This window comes from Phoenix dactylifera, chromosome 11 (genome assembly GCF_009389715.1).
Source record: "Phoenix dactylifera cultivar Barhee BC4 chromosome 11, palm_55x_up_171113_PBpolish2nd_filt_p, whole genome shotgun sequence".
Classification (NCBI taxonomy): Eukaryota; Viridiplantae; Streptophyta; class Magnoliopsida; order Arecales; family Arecaceae; genus Phoenix; species Phoenix dactylifera.
In genome coordinates, this window is record NC_052402.1 from 17825059 (window position 1) to 17831058 (window position 6000).

Genomic DNA, 6000 nt, shown 5'->3' on the forward strand with positions numbered 1-6000 from the left:
ATCAAAGTCGGGGCAGAGCCGGCGCAGTTGATTACGGAAGTCGGTGAACCCTTGAATAAGGCCGTTCACGGCTTCCTCCTCAAGCAGCTCCTGGAACTCTTCCAATTCTCAGAAGAGCTGGACGGCGTTCCGGGCTCGCTCCTGGGCCTCCTTTTCCCGGGCTCCGAGCTGAGTTTGGAGCTCCTCGACCTTGAGCTCTGCACCCTTTATTGCCTGCTCGCGGACAGCGAGCAGGGACCGCGCCTCGGCTAGGCGAGCCTCAACGGCCCATAGCTCTGATCTCGTCAGAGCGTGGGCGGCCTTCTCCTCATCAAGCGCCATCGATAGGAGCTTGAATTCGTCCTCGGTGGCGCCTACTCTGAGCAAGAGCTCCTTCTCGTGGCGCTCGAGCTCCGCCAGTTTCCGATCGGCCTCCTCCAGAGCCCGTGAACTCCGACGGGCACGCTCATTGTAATCCGCCCCAAGCGTGATCAGCGTCTCGACCTCGTGAAGATGCTGCGATCAAGGCAGAAATTAGGTCGAAAATAGAATTGGAGCACCAGAGTTAAAGATGTAGGAAATAAGTGAAAAAAAAAACTTAAAACTTACCCGAACAGCGGAGAGGCGGGCCGACTCCAAAAATTGGTTCAGGCTCATGGCCTGAATCTTCACCCTATCGGCTGGAAGGAGTGCGACGCGGAAGAGTTGCCGCGCCGTCTCAATATTCTCGAGGGCTGAGTCGCCCTCGGACACCGTCCACTCTACAACATAGGACCGTTTTTCCGGTGGTGCCGCCCCTTGGCTGCTGCCCGGCTCGGATGCCGAGCCCTCGGGTCGGACGAAAGGCCGACCAGGGATCTGTGAGAGCGGCGCCGGGCACGCGAGCGCCGTGGTCGCCCCCCCCCCCCCGAGCTTCCGGGCTCCGAGCTCGGACCACCCCTCCTGGCAGCTTCAGAGGGGCCGACTTGGGGAGCGGAGACCTTTGCCGCTTTCTTCTTTGGCTCGAGCAGCTCTCCTCCGAGCTCTGCAGACTTTCGGAACCGGGCAGACAGAACTTCGCTATTCGTTACCATTTTCGCGATGTCTGCAAGGACGAGCAAGATAAGAAACGCAAAAAAAAAAAAAAAAAAAAAAGAGAAGAGAGAGAGGGCTTCCTACTGTTACCCTTACCCTTAGGACGTGCCGAGCTCAGGCCTACATTCACCAAAGCGTCCTCGCTTATGAGGCCGCTTAGGAGGATACCGTCCCCGAGGCTGCGTACGGCGTCAAGGACCCCCTGCTCGCGCGTAGAAAGCTTAGGGATTTTGTTGACAGCCCTGAGTCGGCTCGGCCTCCACCTAGGGTCAAACCCCCACGTTCGCTCGGAACCCAAAAAGAAAAATTTCTTCTTCCAATCGTGAATGGACGACGGGGCGCCTTGGAAGAGTGGTCGACCCGCCCGAAGGGCGACATAGAGCCACTCTCCGTCTCCCGGATTCGACTTCAACATAAAAAGTCGCCGGAAAACATTCACGAAGGTCAGAATTCCGTACGCCAAGCATAGCGACAGAAATCCGACGATCGTCCTCCATGCGTTCGGAGCGAGTTGCGCCGGGATCAGCTGGTACTCCGTGAGCAACTCGTTCACGAACCCATGAAAGGGAAACCGTAGACCGGCCCAGAGTGCCTCCAGGTACACTCCGATCCGGCCTACTGGGGGGTTCGTTACTCGATCCCCCAAGCGAGCGGGTTCCAATCAGAACCCTCGCTGAGGAAAGAACCACTCCTCGACCATCTCAACTTCAGCCTCGCTCATGACGGACCCGACTTCATTCGCACCAGAACCCATTGGAAAAGAGAGGAGGAAGAAAGAGGGGGACTCCGAATGAACGAAAAAGACCTGTGGGAGGTTCGCCGGAGATCGGTTACTTCGGGTTGAGAAGAAAATGGGAAGAAGATGAAGGTAGTAGGAAGAAGACGAAGGATATATATATATACCCTACCGACGGCCCAGATCAGCAAAACGGAGCGCTGCTCCCCGCTCGGATCACGACACGCGTCAACCCTAAGAGTTAAGGGCGCCGCATTTAATCCGAACCGACACTTCGAATACGGAAGCGTCGCGTCGGATCGTGTGGTCTCATTATGAGCCCACGACGTGAGGACGCTTCGAAAAATGAAAAGGGGGATGATAAAACGTCTCTGGAGAAAGAGGCGCTGCCCATTAAAAGCATCTCGAAACGCGCGAAAATTCAAAATCCCCTAAACCACATTAATACTACTTCCCGTGCTCGAACTTCCGAATAGTTCGAGCTCGGAAGTCGGGGGATAGTGTTGGGGGGAAAAAGTGTCGCCACGCATTGGTGAACAAACCCCTCCGAGCAGGGGCCGACCGAGCAGACCCCTCCGAGTAGGGGCCAGCCGAGCGGATCCCTCCAAGCAGGGGCCGACCGGGCAGACCCCCCGAGCAGGGGCTCACTGAGCAGACTTCCTTCGGCTTGGGGACACAGTCTTACCAACCTGAGGACGCCTAGGTTGCACACTAAGGTTACGTCCACCTGCAGCACGGCCGTGCAGACAATTAATGTGTAAGGGTCATGCAGACACCCGGTTCACTCAACAGTCAAAGCGCATGGCCCTTGCAGGCCCCTGGGCTTACTCAACAATTAAAGCGTATGGTTTCCGTCACCTACGGACATCAAGTCTCTCACGGCAAATCCGCATGCCTACAAATGATGGCGACTCCGCGACGACATGCTCCGGCCTAATCTCCTACCATGATAGCATTGACTTACATGAACAAGCATTGATGACCAATTGTACGACAACCAATTTGCTCTGTCACATCACAGGTAGCCTGATCCTCCCTATAAAAGGGGAAATTCCTCCACTTAAGGCGGGGGTTCTTCTTTCCGTCTCACTCTTTCTTTCCTCATACAGACCCTTGACTGACTTAGCCATCGGAGGGCAGGCGTCGGAGAGCCCGGCCACCGGCTTCTTGCAGGTCTCCAGGAGAACGCCGCCCACCGACGCGCCGCTACCCAGGCAGCGGAGCTCCTCTTCTCCAGCCAACGGCCGCCCCCGGGTCCAATTTTCCAGCAACAATTAGTATACGTGTTTTTTTTTTTTTTGTTCTGGTTTTAATGCTCCTGCCTCCCAAACTCCTCCCTCTATTAATTAAGCGAATGGTGGAGAGTCAGAAGAGAAAAGAAAGATAACTATTTTCTCTTCTGGCCACCGTTTCTTCGTTCCCTACCAACATCACCCTGTTTTTGGGCCCAAAAATATTAGGCCTCCTTAAACCTCAAGCCCGAACGAGTTCAGGCCTCCAAGAACTAGGTCGAAGAATATAACTCGGCCGCGGAAGCTATTGACCGCCCTGGATCAAAGAAAGCCACCATGAATGCCACAAAAATAAGTATCCCTTACTAAAAAAAAATTAACAAGAAAGGAAGAAGGAAGAAAAAGCCACCACGTTTCATCTTCTTCACTACTAGCCTTATCATCCTGATATCCAAAGAGCAGTGCTGTGGTAACCTGGAAACTTCATAGAAAGTTGGACGACTGATATGCAAGCTCTTCTATTGCTTCCATTTTAAATATTGTCATTCAAGCTGCTAGTTTGTGGAGCAATGAGAACGTGAAGACCTATATAGTCATATGCTTAATTCCACACTGATTACGCACTAGAAAGACTTTGGATATCTATGCAGGCCAAGAAATTCAAAATTAGCTAGTTTTCTTCTTTTTGGATAAGATCTTAGATTGTTCGAAACAATATTAGAGTTTATAGCCCATAGGTGGAGCAAGGGGACCTACAACAAGAGCCTTTTTGGGGCTGACTATATATTAACTGCAGTTTTTATAATTGGATTTGATTAAGTTTGGGTCCTTAACCTAGCAAGATGCCAAGATTTAAATAGTGAGATATTTGAGTCCATGACTTACATGGTGAGATATGTGAGGGTGTTTGTAGTTGGATTTGATTCAATTTATAGTCTTAGCTTAGCAGGAATGCAAGAGTTTAAATATTGAAAGTATGTAATCTGTGCCCCCGTGCGCGCGCGCGCACACAGACATATATATATATATATATATAGTCCAACGTTGATTATACACCAGAGAGATCTTGGATACAAAAATATTGAACCATTCCTAGTAGAAAAATAAATAATTGCAATGTCTCTCCTATGTGGAACTCATTGACTTTGTATTTTATGTACAAGATCTAGTATCTCAAATCATTCCAACACCTTTCCCATGTGGACTATTTGTCCTTGTATTTTACATTCAAGATTTAGTACCAAATCTTGATGACATCCTATGCAAATTTACATTATCAAACAGAAAGCCATCTCGCATACTCTTGGATTGTCCTGAAAATTCTCACTCGACTATCTTGAGCTTGAACAATGAAACCTGGCCTATCATTGTCCAACATCGTCCTTGCTCAATCTAATGTTTTGAGGTTAGCCATAGCCTGGTCCATTCACTGCATGGAAACAACCAAACTCCGTTATTTAAACCCAAATGGGATTTAGCCATAGTTTCCACAACCTGGCTCGCGAATTCAATGAACGCCTTCGCTCTTTGATTGGCTTGACCAAAGAATGTGATAAAAACCCACCAAAAGTTATCGCCACCCTAGCTGGCCACAGCCTAACCCTCATCTTTGCAACCTACGCTCTTTAGCGGTATCCCGGGACTCGCAAGCCCGGCTTTCCTCCTTCCAGGCTCCTCAATAGAAACCTCCTCCCCTGTCCTCGGCGGCATTCCATCTCTATCCATAAATCCATCATGTCCTTTTCCATTTTCTAGTGGAATAATGCCAATAGGCACCGCATACGCTACCCTTTGGCGATCTACAAACTCGTAAAAGATGAGTGTTGGGGCCCAGTACTGCATCCATAGAACATGTCCCATGTGACCTCGTTCTCATCTTTTTGTGTGGCTTGGCTTGACGTATGACCGGGAACCAGAACCTAGAGAGCCGTTGGTGTCCAACTCTTGGAATTTTCACGGGCCATGGCTTTTGGCACATTGGTTTGGATGTCCTTATCTTTTCTCTCTGAGCCAGTTTTTTCTTTTAATTATTATTATTATTTTTTAAGGTAGCATGCATGATTCTTCAGTCCTACTCCTAATCCAATTACCTTTTTTTACAATTCAGACTTATCTGGAGAATTAAAGGAGTGATGCGAACATGATGTGTAGAAAGCCACGTAGATCTTCATATTACCCACCTAAAGTAGGCTAGGAAACCAACATTTTGATCATACACCGAGCTAGTAGTTACATGAACTATATAATATATTTGTAAGGAGAAAGATGAGCTATGTTAATCAACAATTGTAGAGGACTCTGCAAGTTTGTATCACTAAGGGCTACCCCATGTATAGGCAGGCACCTCATGAATTGGGTGGTGTCTAACACAAGTAACATCGATGTTGTATGGGTTATGCAGATGGAGGCAAAGCTAAGGTAAAGCTCCAATTACATTGCTTTTATGGATGGCTTTTTTTTTTCCACTTCATATAGCATTACGCGTAGCATGCATGCTGCATGTATGCACATGCATATGTACCTATTTATATAAAAATATCATTTATAATGATTATTGCTCGTTAGTAGTTATTATATAATTATTTAATATTTTATAAAAAATAGAAAAATTCATCAAATATTATTCTGTGTCAACCTAAAATTTAGATGGATAGTGGCTTGTTATCTAACCAACTTGCAATTTCCGGTGTTTCACTACTCTCATAAAATTAGGAGCCAATTCAGGATGTTTAATCGCATGACACAAATTTGGTGGCTTTCACCACATTCAAATCCGTGGATTGCGAGAGAGAGAGAGAGAGAGAGAGAGAGAGAGAGAGAACCATAGAATATGTAATTAAGAAATGTCCAACTAGAAACAAATCCTAATTGGAATATATGGTGGCTGTTGTCGATGGATGACAGATTTGACAATAGGAAGCTAGAGATTCACATGGAATCATGTCATCCCCTAATATGTTACTTCCAGGATGGCTTTGA